Below are 18,355 nucleotides of genomic sequence, written 5' to 3' on the forward strand. Positions count from 1 at the left end.
GTAGCCCTAAGAATACTTTGTGGCTCGGGATCCAGGATTCATAGCTGGTCATTTCATTCCATGTATATGGTCTCTGGAAGCAAAATAAGTGACACTATGTCTGTTGAAATCAGGAGCGAAAGTTGTAACACAGTACAAATATCTAGGCATTATTATCCACAATAAACTACAGTGGGGTCCAAACACTGATTTCATTTTAAGAAATGCCATCAAATATAATCTTATACGAAACCGAGATTATTTAACGCTAGCAAAGAGGTGGTGCTGTTGTTTTATCGTTGTTTTATTGAAAATATTTTAACCTTTTCAATTCAACGCTGGTATGGCTCTCTTAATATCAAAAGCACAATTAATCGAATCTTAACAAAATCATTTTAATTGCACGTAAAATCTTTTGGGTGTCTGTTTCGGATTTACCTTCTCTTTTTGATTCCCGTGTTCTTAACCTCGCCAAGACGCGCCAATCCCTCTGTGACCGTACGATGGACTTCTGCCCATTCTCTCTGCAGTCGGTTAATGAAGAAGATGACCTATGCAGCCGGCGAACACGTCGCCCGATGATGTCCCAGACGTCGTCGATGGGGAAAGGTCAGACATATTGCAAAAAGCGACCTGAGTATCATACGGTTATGTTAAAGCACGGGGGTTACGCTCACCTTTCTGCCATCGGGGACCACCTGGGTCCTGTTTCACAAAGTTACCGTAGCGCTACGACTGTCGTACGTCCTATACTGTAACATAGACTTACGACAGTCGTAGTGCTACGATAGTTTTGTGAAACGGAGCCCAGGGTCCCGATCCACAAAGCGTTCGTAACGTTACGGCCTGTCGTAGCTCTATAGTTTATCGTAGGTTTACGAATGCCATAGAATGCTTTGTAGATCGAGACCCAGGGCACATAGCTGGTAATTCCATTCTGTTGCTATATTGTCTGGTGGTAGTCGACAAACGGACCAGCATGGTAGGATCGGCTCCGCTGTGTTGTCTGGGTAGTACTGTCCGGTAACCCTTCCATCGACTATGAACCCTGGTCTTCCAGCAGTCACAACTATCCCGCCCCATATTATTACAGACCAACACCCAAACTGTCATGTTGCTGTATGTTGACGTTAGGGACGTCCCCAGACACATGCACCAAACCTGAACCTAAAACCAGATAAATCTGGAAACATTACAAAAGAAAATCCACAAGTTCTAAACAATGCCATTAAGAAAGTGGTCAAATGTAACATGTTATATTTGAGATTACACTTTCTCAGTAAAGTACAGATTCTTGTACTTTTGTTAGGTTGAGCCACAGATTCGAACCCACACTCTCAGAGTCAGGCACCTAATCGTCAGCACGCAATGTCAGCGATCTAACCCACTCAGCCCTCGTGGCTTCCATAAAACTGTTAGTCTGACAACTGGTAGTCTAGAGCACATACTTGTGTATCCCTCTGACGAATGTAAATTGGCACGGCTCCCACAACCGAAATCTATGAATACACAATGTCATTTAGAAAGTCCTAAATTGTAACACATGTTACACTTTCGTTACACAAAGCGATCTTAGCTCATTGAGTGTCGTAAGCCTTTGTTAAAGTATGGTAGTTACGGTCACCTGGCGTGACTGACTGAGTTTAGTGTTACGCCGCTTTTAGCAATATTTCAGTAACATCACGGCGGGGGACACCAGAAATGGGCTTCACACATTGTACCCATGTGGGGATTCGAACCCGGGTCTTCGGCGTGACGAGCCAACGCTTTGACCACTAGGCTACCCCACCGCCCAGTGAGTGAGTGAGATGGAGGAGAAAGAACATACACGAAACGTCTTGTTCCCTCGTTGCAGAAGTTGACAACTCTCCCCACCTCCCTTTAATCGATCAACCTGACAGGATCATATGAATTTTCAGGTGTACTATAAAAACACTTTATAACTGATGAGCGGTTTCTGCACAACAACGATATGGCTGAAATGTTGCCAAAGTGATTTTAAATTTTAACTCACTCATTCACTCTGTACAACAAACGTAACTTGACACAGTTGTGTAAAAGTGCGCAGCGCTCAGCGAACCAGCAAAGGGTGAGCAGAACCGGTTTGTAGTAAGCGCCCTGCAGAACACCGACCTCGCGGAAGCGATTTCGCCAGAGTTTATTATTCAGAGCGGTCTTGCCGACAGCCACGGGTATCTTGCCAGGATGGGGACAAGCAAAACACTTCGGGATTTGGGAAATCTCAGGACAATATTAATAGTTACCATCACAGTGGTTGGATTACTGCCTCTTCCCATCTTGGTACCAGGCAAGGTAAGTCTCACCCAAAACAATCGGCCTGTACACGAACCTTATAGTACATTTTATCACTTCTAAAATGATTCATAAATAATTTTATTTTATAGCACAAAGAGCACCGAAATAGATCATTAACGATACATTTAACAACTATAGCAGTATTAAATTCCAGTAACAGTCTATAGAGGGAACGGGTAGTGGAGTAGCCTGCTCGTCACGCCAAATACCCGTGTTCGATTCCCCGCATGAAGTCCATTTTTGGTGTCCCCGTCGTAATATTGCTGGAACATTGCTAAAAGCAGCGTAAAACCAAACTCACTCACTGCAGAGTCAACCAAATGCGGTGTCCACTTGATATCTGAACCATAATCATTCTCGATACATTGTTGGGGCGGAGTACCCAGGCAATTAGGAAAATGAGCCTAAAGGGACAAGATGTCGGCCATGATGATTTCTGAAACTTGGTTTTTGAACCAGAATCAACAACACATTAATAACATGAACTGTTCAAAACGTCACAGACGTGAATGAATCACGGAGGATAGTTATTAAATATATTTAGATACAAACAAAATACACCAAGCTATACCGGGCTCTAACAAACTGCTGTCGGGAAGTAAGTTTATTTTCCACGTGACTAACTTCATTTATACGTTTCCATGAACTTCAGTGTCAGTAAAGGCAAGATGCTTTATTAATAACAACCTCTTAATGATGGGGCGTTTCGGCGTAGATCATTACAGTTTTGTCAAACAAATAACAAAGAATATAGAAGTTGTCATTCATAAAAGTATCTTGCCTTATACATGCCATATGAACCAGGATTTGCAGCAAAGAGTGTATGATTCCTAAAATTCAGATGCACATTTTAAGTCCATATTCGTTTACCAAAAACGTTTCATCCAAGTATATACAAAATCTGTTACCTTTCCGAGGACTATAATCTTTTCAACTTATATTTTAATTCAGGAGTGCGACGTTTCGGTGTAGGTACTAACACCATTATCATTGCAATAAAGAAGTCGACTCAATCCGTAGAATTTGGTTTTTTCTTCATCTTTACAACTTCTAAATGCCTCTCTAAGAAGTTATATTTGAATTGTGTCCAGCAATTTGTGTGTTGGAGAATGGTGGTAATTTCAAGGATATGCATATTCTTTATTCTGTGAAAGGCGACGTTTGGACAAAGATTCTAATGTCGTTGTCAAGCAAATGTCTATATGTAACTTGGTTTTCCTTCATTTTTACAACTTATAAATGCCTCTCAAAGAAGTACTGTAACTGTTGCTGAGGTACGGTTAAGATGATTGAATAAAATAGGGCGTCGTGTCTTCATGTTGCTCTTATGGCATATTTTGTTAAAATGCTCATCCACGAAATCTATATGTTATTTAAATCATATTAAATGATTTGTTCTTTCATTTCATAAAAATGAAATTTAAGGAGGATTGCCTTTCTTTTATGAATCAATAACGTAACAAAAATGTTGTTTTTTTGTCTCTTTAGTTAACCCATATTAGCCCCAAATAACAAATAATGTATTTATAGTATATTGGATTGTTTTCTCCTTAATTAAATATCATTTATCAAAACACAATCTTGCTGACATACAAAGTAATGGCGTCAATCCAAAGCGAGGTTCCGGCGTTCTTGCTAAATACACGATAACTAGCCAGCGGAAGAACGGCTCGACCGATTCCTGAGAATTCCCTGAGAATTACAGGCCAGCTCAGTCACAGAATAGATCCAATAGATACACAATCCGGGTCGTGCCCTGCGCCTCCTGGCCATAAGGCTATTCAAATATTGATTATGTATTCCTAGTTCAAGGGGGCCCATAGTTGAAAACCCACCAACTCGCCAAAGGAATGCTATGACGTGAGGGGGTATTTGAGACTTGACGTTAATTTGTTCAATGAGTACGTTAGTGGAGTACAGGAAGGAAGCACGTATTGATATACTGACATTGATACATTGTGACAAATTATTCTACACCCCGTCCAATGACAAACGTTAACTATGAATATGCTCACAATTTCCATAGCAGTAACACTGATAAAAGGCCTCTATCTTGACAATGGATAAATACATCCCAATGCCTTGCGTGGGTCAGTCAAAGTAAACTTAGGCTCAGTATTATTCGTTACACTGCTATACTGAGACTAGACTGTTGCGTGGGTGTTATTTATTCCAGCCCGAGTCCAATGTGAATTCGGTTGGATCATTTGTCCCCGGTAGGTCATGAGCAATTCCGAGGAGAGGAAGGTGCGAATCCTGAATCCAATGTGAATTCGGTTGGATCACTTGTCCCCAGTAAGTTTCGAGCAATTCCGAGGAGAGGAAGGTGCTAATCCTATTCATGACACCCCCACCCCTTGCCGCCGTCATATTGCTAGAATATATGTGTTCAGTTATTACAATTTATGTATTCAAAAGTTAAAGGATCTCACAAGTCAGCAATATATAAACTTCAACGTTTTACATATCAAAGAACCAAAGACACATTTAATGGGTTTCCCACGTTCTACCAACGGTGGGACTTGACTCCGATTGCTCTGAGTGACAAGCTAACAGGGCCACCCAGTCACCCCGAGGTGCTCTGTTGTCCCGTAGATATTGACCAGCTTGTTGCTTGTATAGGATATCAACATTACTACAATCTGTTAAATTACTTTCACCCGTTACAGATTGCCGCATTTCGCTCCCTTCGTTCCCCTGTTGCGTGTATCTGCTCAGATCCTCAGAATCACTCTACCCCAGTGTTTGCAATAGGCTACTTTAATTTGCCAGTTGGCCATCAGGGCTTGCTACCGCCCGCAGGCCTTAAAATCTACAGGCAAAGAATGAAATACTGCAGGCCCATTTTGTTAAAGTCAAACAAAAAATAACAACAACAAAATAGACTACACTGCACACCGTTTCACACTGTTTCTACAAAATCAATTACTGAATTAGCGAAGCCTATGGCGCAGACATTCGTGGCCAACTCGTGTTATTCCGGGACAAGCCGAATAGCGACTCGTGCCCCTCTGGAAGGATTTCATATTGGCGCATGAACATCAGTACTACTTTAGACAGGAACGAAAACTCTCTTCTTGTTTGATTCCAATGGCACTTAATATCACCGAAGTAATCACGCATTGTATTGCTGTTTATGTTTTTAAAGAATTAAACCTTTTTGATACAACTAAATGAAGGAGAAAAACTTATTTGTTACAGACTTATTCTGACGTCATAATTACCAGATGTTCACCTTATATTTCCAATTATATTTCTAAATAGGGTTTTATAATCACAAATGGGATTTGTATTTTTAAATATGTACATAAAATTTATAAAAGCTACATTAAATCCAAAGCAGAAACTCAAAAATGACTTAAAAATATTTCTCAAACTGAACATTCGTGTAACCTTGTATCATACCCCAAGTGGAATTTTAAATGAATTCACTGAAAAATATATGATGATCAAAAAAAGAAAGACTAAAATATATGCCCAATGTTAAAGATTAAAGTTGATTAGTTACATGCAGATATATGTCTAATATTGTTTTGAAACTCGTAGCGATTTATAATTACATTTCCTAAAATTGTTGGAAGCGCACATACAATCTCCATAGCAAGCCCCCCAAGATCGTCAGAAATACCCTCAGTTGGACCAGGGTAATCTACAACATCTCCCTGGTTGGACCCATGAAAGCCGTTATGTCAACAAACGCATGTGCGTATTTGAATCTCTCACAGTCAATCGCATGATTCTTATCAAAAACTTCATAATAGGCAGCAAAATCCTGTTAGCTAAGTCTTTGTACGTTCAATATGACGATATATATTTTTCATGATTTATTAAACAATAATAACAAAAAAGTTGGTCTCTGACAACTGACAACTTAACCCCTTTCTGATAAAACTAAATAAAATAAAATAAAATCAAGTGTAACTGTCAGGTGAATGATTAATGCATGAATCTACTGTCACTGATAATTTACATTGAATATATATATATATCTATGTCTTAAGCTTCATCAAACGTTTTGATGTATTCCCAGGTAAAAAACACCGCCCTGGTACACCTGGCCATGGTTGCTACGTGTCACAGGTGACCGCCTCCGTGGTGTAGTGGTTAGAGCGTCCGCCCGGAGAGCGGAAGGTCGCGGGTTCGATCCCCGGCCGCGTCATACCAAAAGACGTTAAAATATGGTACTTGTTTGTCCCTGCCTGGCGCTCGGCATTAATGGGTACAACAAGGACTGGTCGGCTCGGAGTTAGTATAATGTGTCTGAGTGGGGTATTCATGCTTCACTGCGGCATGGTATCTCAGTGGGCTAGCACTATAAAACCAGCTTAAGTCTGGGCTAGTACAAGCAGCCGCACATATACATACACACGCATGCACGTCGTCATATGAGCGAAAAATTCTCAAGCACGACGTAAAACCCAATTTCACCTCACCTCACCTCACCTGTCACAGGTAGCATGGTAAAAGTAGGTCACAAAGACAATGACGATGCGTTTTTTTCTCAAGCATGATTTCACACATGACTTTAGGTCTATGACGTGACACCCTTAACACGTCTGGCAATCTTCATGATCTATTTAACTTGAACAGGTAACATGTTTCCGCAGGTAAAAACTGCAGAAACTACAGTTGGACCCAAATGGCACGGTGAAAACCCCGGGAGAGGGACAGACTGTATCACACGAGCCATATGTAACGAGCCCGTCTCATTATCAAATACCAGTAAAATAATCCAGATATCTGATGTGAGTGAGTGAGTCTAGTTGTAAGAAGCTTTTAACAATATTCCAGCAATATCGAATCCCCGCATGGGTACAACGTTTGAAGCATCTTTCTGGTGTTATATTATTAGCAATAGCCTTTAGCAATATTCCAGCAACGTCATGGCGGGGACAACACAAATGGGCTTCACACATTTTACCCATGTGGGGAATCGAACCCGGATCTTTCACGTGACGAGCGAACGCTTTAACCACTAGGCTTAACCACTAACACTACCCCAACGCCCCTGATATCTGATGTAAGTTGCATAATTTTGGGCTAGTCTGTCGTACAGACCCTGAAGCAAATATATCCAAGAAAGCCCACGCAAGTCTAGAAAATGTGGCAAGTCTAGATTTCCACAGCTTCAGGAAATAAAGAAAGTCCCTGGGCTCCTTTTTATTGTATTTACAATCTTAATTTAAAATCTTTTATTTTCTGTAAAATATGTTCATTTCAGAGACTAGCTGTTAGTCTAATTTTGGACATGTGTAGTTAAGTACTATATACTCAGTTCCAACACGTAAGGATATTTGGTTTGATATGCATATAGGTGTATAACCTATTACTGTGTGTATAAGTGCATACTATGTATATAGGTGCATAATGTATATGTAGGTGCATACTGACTACAGTTATTGTGGTACGTTATAAGTAGGGAATTGCCAGTTGCCCCAGAATAATCCTGTATGTACCATTGAAACAGAAGCGATGGGGTGGTCTGATGGTTAGAACGGCCCGGGTTCGAATCCCCGCATGGGTACAACGTTTGAAGCCTATTTATGGTGTTACATTGATAGAAAATTAACTCACTAGCTTGGAACAACGAAACAAATATCGAAATATGACTCATATGAACTACTTTGAAACTTGTACTCATTCGTTGTAACCCTATTAAGTATAAAGTCGATATCGCTGATTGATTGGAGCAGCTTTCTGTACATCATCGCAGACATTTCAGTACACTGCTTGGGCAGCCCAGAACAAACTTGTTTCAGCAGGTTCAAATCTGAATGCACTCAGCTCGGATATAGAAAGAAGTAACTTGGGTGTAAAAGCTACATGAGAAAGATCTTTGTGCAGATTTTTATTGTGTGAGTGAAATATCATCACAAGGCGATGTAAAGTAAACTCCCGGCTGCACGAAGATATGGGCCGTTGCACTATGTTTATTGAACAGATCGAAAATCTGTGTCTCGCAATGGCTTTGTAAGTGGCAGATCACTCAGGTCCAGTTGTGATATTCAGTAAATCAACAAGAAAACTTTGCATCAACACGGCCGCAACAATGTCTAATATTAAAAAAAATAATTACATGTACATTAAAACATTTTAATGCATTGCTTGATCAACACAGGAATGTGTACATAGAAATGCAAATTTACAAAGGCTGACCCCTTTCTACAGAATCATTTATGGTGTGTCAAAATCCGGCATATCTACAGTCATGTACTGTAAACAATAATGGTTTCAGACTCTGTTCTGCATGACACCGTTTCTGGACAAGGTATTACGATTACCTCTATTATACACTGAACACGACCTTTCTGCAGTAACGGTAGAGCAGTAGGTCACTAGGTGACCCAATGGCTGCGCTCACCTTTGTGTGACAAACCTGTGTGACACATTTGCAATGCTCCAAATCCGCAGTGTTATCCAGTATTACTCCCAACCCAGAGCTGTCGCGAACACCATGTGTGCATGCGTCCGTGCAACGTGCGTACGGGAAATTACGTCAGTGTATAAAATGTAATATCGCATTGCAAGAGTCGTATTCCAACGGTGTCTCTATTACCTTAAGGACACGTACGTCGATACAATATTCCTCGGTACACCTTGGGGCTCCAGCAGACTTGACTACCAGGTTTAGTAGAACGAGCAATGCAATGAAATAAAACCCAGGGCCCCGTTTCACAAAGCTATCGTAGCGCTACGACTGTCGTAAGTCTGTGTTACAGTATAGGAGGTACGACAGTCGCAGCTGTTACGATAGCTTTGTGAAACGGGGCCCTGGGTTGTGAAAATGAGTGTTTACTTTAAATTGATCTCATTGTACGTGTAATAAAACATTATGGTGTTCAAAGAAAAGATGCTACTTGTTGTTACCCAGGTTAGTGAGTTTTGTATATACTGTATATACTTACTGTGAGTGAATATAGTTTTACGTCGCTTTTAGCAATATTCCGGCAATATCACGGCGGGGGACACCAGAAATGGGCTTCACACATTGTACCCATGTGGAGAAAGGAACCTGGGTCTTCGGTGAGACGAGCGAACGCTTTAACCAGGCCCGCCTCTTATCCAGTCAGCCTTATATTATATATATTAATCTACGAAAGCCTAATGCTGCCACTTGCATGTAATATTCGTTCAGCGACAATTCTCGTTGCTTCGAGTATTTTCTCGTTAGTTCAATAATCTTCGCGTTACTTCGAGTATTTTCTCGTTGCTTCGAGTATGTCCTCGTTACTTCAAGTGTCCTTCAAAAACTTGAAATTTCGATTAATTTTTCGTTGCTTCGAGTATTTTCTCGTTCCTTCAACTTTCTTTAAAAAAATTAAAGCGACGAGAAAATACTCGAAGTTTCAAGTTTTAGAAAAAAACAAACTTGAACTAATGAGAAAATACTTGAACATTCAAGTTTTTGGAAAAAATGAACAACGAGAAAATATTCGAAGCAACGCGAAAATAATCGAAGCGACGAAAAAACATTCGAAACAACGAGAACTTTCGCTGAAAAAATATTCTATGCTGCAAAAGTGGCAGGCTTCCATACTAATCTGTCCTGTCCTTGATATTTTTTGAAGCAACGTAAGAGAACATTTGTTTTCAACATTTTCGCATGGTGTTTCGTAGCGGAACGAAATGGTGGTTATCATATTCAGGGCAGGCCTAAGGATATCAGGGTGCGTGCACAGGCCCTCGTGTGTTTGCGAGGATTAAATATTTTAAAAAATATTGTTGAAATGTTACACAGTACAATACAATACGTGTTATAATGTATTGTACTGTGAAGCATTTCGAGTCGGGGGGTCATCTCAAATTGTTATATATTTTAAAAAGCTTTTAGCCTCGCAAAGACACGAGGGCCTGTGGGTGCGTGGTCAATTTAAACAGCGTGATTTCAATCGCAATGACGCATGCGCATACCCACCGTTTCATGCACAACCCGACTCGACTACATGCATGAACTGTTTGTCGTCTGTGTGCTGATTCACGGCTCAAGGATCATTTCGCTCTCTCGCTTGGCTGATGTTCTTATTGCACTGTCTCCTGATATTTCAGCTCTAGCTTTTGAGCAACATCCTTTGTAGGTTCATCTCCAGACAGAACGGCCTATTTTCTTGTCATTCGCATTGCGCTGTGACCTGAAATCTAGCAGAGTGAGTGAGTGAGTTTAGTTTTACGCCGCTTTTAACAATATTCCAGCAATATCACGGCGGGGGGCACCACAAAAAAACAATGTACCCATGTGGGGAATGGAACCAGGGTCTTCTTCGTGTCGAACGCTCTAACCACTAGGCTACCCCGTCGCCAGAAATCTAGCAGATGTAACCGTGGGCATTTATAATGCTTAAATAAGAAATGCTTGCCTCGTTTCAGTGAGTGATTTGGTTTGTTACGCCTCTTTTACCAATATTCCAGCTATTTTTGCTGTCCCCAGAAATGGACTCCACACACTGTGATCAAACGGGGAATCGAACCCGGGTCTTCGGCGTGACGAGCCATCACTTTAACCACTAGGCTACCTCACCGCCCCTATCTCGTTTTAGAATACGTACCATGGACCAGTGACATGACACAATTTGTTCGTTTTCAACTTTGGTGAGGTCACTGATTTCGGTGATGACAGTTTTGGCGAACACCTGGTGAGGTCACTGATTTCAGTTGTCTGTTATATAGTTTTCACACGGCCTCTGCACCAAATGGAATCTGTTTCTGACGATGGTCAAGACTGGGTCTTCATCTGCATTGGCGTTAATATTTGCAGTGAAATAACTGTTTTCGTTGTAAACCCCTACAAACGTGCTATTGTTTAGCCCAACATCTATCTCACACAAGGTGTTTACACTCTGGCAGGTTTCCATGGTGTTCGGTACAAGCGTGGAAACGGGTAGAAAAGAGTAAATTTTGGACAATTCCTGATCAGTTCTTGAGCACTCGCGTAAAGGGCAGAGGTGTTCAGGAGAAAGCTCCATGCGATTTGTGTCAAAATCTTCACTACCCTACATGTGTGTTATGCGGCGTAAAACCATACTCTCTGTCCACACAATGAGTCAAAACTGAAACGAAGTTCGTAGGTAAAGCCTGGCCTGGCTGTCTCGGTTCACGTGATGTAACACTGAACACCTTGCCCTACTTTATATATGTAAGTGGCACGATCGACACTCCGCATGACACGGTACAACAGCTCCAGTAAGTAGGGCATACCCTGTACAATACAGTAAAAGAATTAGTATCTGGATAATGCCATTTTCTGTTATTTTTTTCAAGGATTTTCTTTCGACTTCAGAAACGTTAGAGAAAATTAATTTTGACGTCATTGGTGATATGTACATGCTAAAGGTATGCTGTATATATGTATATATTCTTCTCATCAATTTGTTCTAGTCACCAATAGCTTGTAAGAATCAGCATTGAACCGTCGATATATGCAATGAACAAGAAGCAAGCATCTATAAAGTTGTATGCTATTGTCTGCCAAACTGAATACATTTTGAAGGTTCATTGTCATACATGATACACAGACCAGGATTGGGTACTGGTCCCGATTTCTCGAAACAAACTTAAGTTTTACTCAAATTTCAAACTAAGTTTGACAATTTGAAACAGCTGAATTTTTAACTCAGCTGCATTTTTAAGATAAAAAAGCCCAAACAACTTAAGTAATCAATCTACCAAACTCAAATTGTCTACTATGTTTGAGTTTAATATCGATTTCAGTTCATTCTGGGAAATGCATTTTCTCAAATTTGAGTAAAAACTCTAACTTAAGTCAAAACTCAGACTTAAGTTTGTTTCGAGAAATCGGGGCCAAGTTGCATAGACTTTACCGTACTGATGCACTTCAATGTAAAGTGAGGTGAGGTGAAATTGGGTTTTAACGTCGTGCTTGAGAATATTTCGCTCATATGACGACGTACATGCGTGTGTATGTGTCTATGTGTATGTGCGGCTGCTTGTACTAGCCCAGATTTAAGCTGGTTTTATAGTGCTAGCCCACTGAGATACCATGCCGCAGTGAAGCATGAGTACCCCACTCAGACACATTATACTAACTCCGAGCCGACCAGTCCTTGATGTACCCATTAATGCCGAGCGCCAGGCAGGGACCAACAAGTACCATATTTTAACGTCTTTTGGTATGACGCGGTCGGGGATCGAACCCGCGACCTTCCGTTCTCCTCAATGTAAAGTAAGACGATATGCAGACTGCTTTCATGTTCCCTGTACCAAGGTATGTGAGTGAATGAGTTTAGTTTACGACGCACACAGCAATATTCCAGCTAATTGGCGGCGCTCTGTAAATAATCGAGTCTGGACCAGACATTCCTGTGATCAACATCGATCTACGCAATTGGGATACGATGACATGTTTCAACCAAGTCAGCGAGCTTGATCATCAAGTTAGTCGCCTCTTTCGACAAGCATGGGTTATTGAAGATCAATTCTAACCCGGATCTTCACGGGTCCCAAGGTATGTGCAGAGTTCAACGACTTTAACAGCAATGTATTTTGGGAATCATCGTCTGAAAGGTCACATAGTCAGGCTTGTGACTTGGGCAGTTACGGTATAGCTCATTAGTGTTACAATATATGTATCTAAGTTCCAGAGAGATCTCAGGGACCCAGCAGGTCCGTGTCCCATAGAGAATATTTATCTTATGTGAGTATTGCCACCCATGGCATCTGTTCAAGAAATAGGTTTGAGTTAGATACTTGTTTGTTTAAATATTAGAAAGACGCCCCCTGAGAGTTTTTCTAAATGCAGTTAGACACATCGTAGCCTTGAAGCCCTAGACTTGTTATTGATCCAAAACTTGTTATTTATTAAACGAATAGATTCGTTGAACATATTAATATTCATATCCCGTGGGCGACAAGGGAGACCTCCACATAGCTTGTCCTTTGTGTTGTCAAAACATAAAAAACCCTCGGACATATTTTATCCTACACATACGAAACGTTAGCACCTCAGCTCTGACACAGATTAAAGGGCTCTGTAAACACCACGCAACACGATACAGGCAGGATTAAGATCAACTTTCACCAACGTCTTTTGTCAAAGCGGTGCACTACTTTTGTTTTACCTTACGCTAAGATCACATGACAGGAGTTATACCCCGGTTACACCCCACTTAGCATGACCGGAGTCACATTGTATCTGTAGATGAGAAACTGCAGAGTGTTGTCTGAATCATGTGATACCACTGATAGAATTGTTGGGAGGGGGAAGGGACGAAGGGGTGTGTGTGTGTGTGTGTGTGTGTGTGTGTGTGTGTTATCGACACTTTGGGAACAGTTGAGTTATGAATCAGAAAGCTGAGTCACGCACTGTAAATAAACCATTTAGATGTCTTGTTACACAATGACGAGGCACCTGGATCCCCAGTGGGTAGAAAAGCTTTTAAAAAAGGGGAAATACTTCTTGGGAAATTATTGATTGTCTGTCACACTTAATATATTTTGAAGGTTCTTTGTCACAAGTATTTAAAATTGGGAAGACGATTCGTTGTTCCTTGTTAAAGGGATGGTGTAAATCCAGCTAGGGTCCTAGCAGGTAGCAAATGTAGTTTAATTCCCCATGGTCCCTAGTATGGTGATCTACCTTCAGTTGCTGGTGATCTTCGGCCCATTTGTATATTGTATTGTTGTCTATGGTGCTGTATCATAATGACAACATGCTAGTTTTAAGTTAACATCTGCGATACTCTAGCAGTTCCACTGTTATATGTGTTCTCATCACACAAACCGAAACATGAGTCTCATTAACCAATTCAGACAATGACCTACTTTTCAGCCGATCCGAAATTTCTCGTGTGAAAGTGAATAGATACACAACAAACAACTATGGTTACACTGAATTCGAATTTCTTGCTTCATAAGAAAATGGTATTTACAAATTAATATTAATTTTAAAGTTAATAAAATCGTATTTCTATATTTTATAACCAGGTTTAGGAAGCATGTCGTTAACTGAGACGTCACAGACTGCCCCTGTTTCAAGAGGTCGTATAATGATTCACAATTCATCTGGCTGACTGGTTACACATGTTATGTGTTTTCTGCGCTTATTAAATGTAATTTTGTAACGTACAATGTGATTGATAAAATATCAAGTCCGTACCAGACCGCCACTTTTCTAGCGACCGAGCCTCGTTTTGAGATTTCCAAGATTTCCAGATTTCCGTTTGTCAGAGCACGCTGTACGACAGAGCAGGCTGCACTACGTGTTTGCAAGGATTAGAAGGAGCGTAGTGTTGCAATATACAAGTGATTAGATGTATCAAATAATACTGATTAATTTCTATATATCCAGTTGAATAAGTTGGTCTCAAAATTCTGGACTGGTTATTGTACTAAGTTGCGCAGTAGGACGGAACCCTGTCAGTAGGAAACGAGACTGTTGTGTAATCAATATTTTGACTTGTATGGCCGAAATATTGCCGATGTGACACTAAACACTCACTCACTCACTCACTCTGTTTCAGGAATCACGATGTGCGTACGTAGTTTGCATGATGGCAGTGTTCTGGATCACAGAGCCGATACCCATCTCCGTCACAGGCCTAGTCCCTGTGTTCATGTTTCCACTGCTGAATGTGGTCCCGGCTAAAGTCATATCAAAGGCATACATGAACGTAAGTAACCTGCTATATCAGTGAAAGAGTTCGGTTAACGCCACTTCCAACAGTGTTTCGTGACGTCCTAGTTTAGTAGAATCTTGTAGAAAGCCCGAAAACTTGGACGTGTACCAATTTGGTGAAACCCACAATTACGCGTATGGCGATGGCAAACCAAGACATATTCTCCCACAGAACAGGGATTCGAACCGACGATCATATGATCAGATGATCGCCAGAACGTCGCTTCCCCAAAATCTCTCTCAGCTGTTTCTCTCTTAACGTTCCTTTTCTCAATGACGTGTAAATGAATCGCACTGGAGGCTGAACTTTGTTAAAGATCACATAAACCCTAGGGGGTTAAAATACATAAATCACTAACTGGCATCGTTATAAATGAAACCCCGTCATTAAAACTACTCATTTCGACTTAAATCGACCTTTTTGACAACAGTGCACAATTCTCACCCGCGAACGAAATTTCAACCAATCAGAGCGGCGCGACTCTGTGACGTCATATGAGGAATAGCTTTGAGGGCCGATGCAGAATTCATCTACATTTTAGGGGGGTAAATTATCTTGTTTACAGGCTTGTATAAACCTGAAATCGTGACAATTGTTGTGGAAAATGAAAGCTATATGTTCTCACAATCTACTGTCATTTAATTTTGTCTCCTGCTTTGCCTAGTTTCCGAGTTACAACTTGTTTTCATAGACGCTTCTGTCACAATTGATTGGTGTCGTTAGCCCCTATTTGTATAATGACTGATCCAAATTGATCCCATTTCTGTGTTTTTTTTACCTCGATATTTAATCATGTCATGTAAAAATCTGTTTGTATTCTCAAAACAGTGTCGGCCCATAAGTTTTCACATGCAATACAGCAATTAATACTCCCTTGTAACCCGTGTTAGGTGGTATAAACCTACACATGTTATTTGTCATCATTCACTTGATGGTCAGTTAATGAATTTATAACAGGTATAATTAGTGGTAACACACTTAGATTACCCGACAAAGGTTCCCATTTGGCATTTCTTGTGTCTGGAGTAAATATTCAACATTATAAACATCGATCAAAGGATTAACCGATAACACGCTGATTGATTAATTACTTTTATCTTACACAGCGGAATTGTCAAAAGGTAGTGTTTATGTATGTAGATTTACTAATCTATACTGAATACACTCTGCGGTGTCGGTGTCTGCGTAAAAACAACGTCCTTCTTGCAAAGGATTAACCGGCAATACATTGATTGATTGCCCATTATTGGCTAACTAAGTTACTGTTTTTAATGAAAGGAGGACATTATGCAATTAGTTGCCAGGTGTGCTATCTTGGGTGACCAATGAGACTATACTCCAATACCTGAAAAGATTTATCACTTTTTCGTATATTAAACTGTTAAAAGACACATCATTTGGAACAGTTTTGTGGATATTGATGGATACATTCCTCAAACAAGGTAATGGCCTGATATTGTTCCTATAACTTTAATCTGTTTTAATTTTAATATTTGTATTTTGTTTTTTATTCATTTGTCGTAGCATTCAACAGAATCATTGTTTTCGCCGTGAAGTGTAATGAGACAGACAACATACTAGGGTGTGTGTGCGAATTATGATTCACATTGGCAAACTATAAAATGTCTAGATATTACAGTTCTGTTATAAATTCACTATAAGTATCAGCAGATCGTCAGCTTTTTATTTAGTTTCAAAATGATATGATAATAAAGTAATTAGGATTATAAGACCAAATATAAAGACGCACATTGACTAGTATCTACATACTGGTGAGTGGACATTAACCATGTGAATGTAGCAAGAAATTTATCGCGCAGTATTGTGACTTCGACCCCCACCTCGCTTCCGTGGAAGAAATCGTTATGTTATAAGTTGTGTCATGCAAAATCCTTTTGGTTATGATTCCAATACATATTTAACTACGAGTAGAAAGTAGTTTTGATTTTCTAACTTGATGAAAACAAACTATAATCTCATTCATTCTAACAGACTTTACGATTTTCAAAAAATGGCGGCGCCCTGTCGGGAACATCCGCCAGTCTGTGGATAAATGCTATTTAGGTTTGTTTTCACCGAGTTACAAAATCAAAACTACTTTCTACTGGTAGTAAAATATGTATTTTATTGATGGCCAATAGGATTTTGCATGACATAGCGTATAACATAACAATTTCTCTCCTGGCAGCGAGGTGGGTGTCAATATAATACTACTTACAATATTATTGTTACTTCGACCACAACCTCACTTCCGAGGAAGAAATCGTTATGTTACAAGTTGTGTTATGGAAAATCTTTATGGTCATCAATCATATACATATTTTACTATAACTAGTAAGTAGTTTTGATTCTTTAACTTCCGTGAAGCGATCTGAACACAAGTAAGATATCGTTTCAGGCTTCCACAACGCTCGCTTCGCACTCACAAACATAACCCATTTAGCACGAACTGCGGGGTCCTGTGGAAATCTGTGCATGGTGACACCATCACCCGACCCCTAGGAGCAATTGACGACAAAGCAACGATTCGGCATGTCGTCGTTCATGTCGAGAAATCATCAAAATGATGAGCGTGCTACACACTTTCTATACAACTAACTGAAAATCGTTCCTCATATGACGTCACTGCAGTGCACTGGCGACAGAGTTACGTAACCTGTCTGTGGTTTCGTTGGCGGGCGAGAGGGAAGCAGGCGACTTTTTGGCCACTTTTAATCGCTCGGTATTAATTAACCACAAGTTTTTAAAGAATAAATTTGGTGTTCCGCATAAGACTAACCACAAATCTTTCATATGTAATGGTTAAAAGTGTAACAAAAAACAAAGTTTAGTGGTTCTTTAAACCTTTTAGTTTATTATGGATGTCAAAATTAAATATGTTTTTTAGTGTGTTGACACATGCATTCATCTACTTGTGTTAATATTCAAAATAGTTGTGATAACAATAGTCTAGGGAATGGCACTTCACTAATAAGGTTTGCTGGCATATCTAGTTCCATTGTTATCCATTAGGAATGACAAGTCTTTATGGATGATCGGCTTCCTTATTGTACAATTGTGGCGTTCAGGGCCCCGTTCCTCAAAGCGATCGTAGCGCTACGACTGTCGTAAGTCTATGTTAAAGTATGGGAGTTACGATCACCTTAGCGCTACGATCGCTTTGAGGACCGGGACCCTGGTATAGATGCTTATACCGTTTTCATGTTTGAAAACGTGGCAATAGTACAATAAAGAAGTTGATTATCCATAAACACTTGTCATTCCTATTGCTAACAATTTCTAGAATTCCTCTCAAACATTTGTTATCCATTGCCTAAAGGTTAACACAGATGTGTACATTTGGTTTGACCTACGGAATATATATTTGCCTGTTTTCTGAAGGACACGATCATGATGTTTATTGGCGGACTCTGCATGGCTGTAGCTATTGA

This window comes from Haliotis rubra, unplaced genomic scaffold (genome assembly GCF_003918875.1).
Source record: "Haliotis rubra isolate DU_JTF1 unplaced genomic scaffold, ASM391887v1 Scf877, whole genome shotgun sequence".
Lineage (NCBI taxonomy): Eukaryota > Metazoa > Mollusca > Gastropoda > Lepetellida > Haliotidae > Haliotis > Haliotis rubra.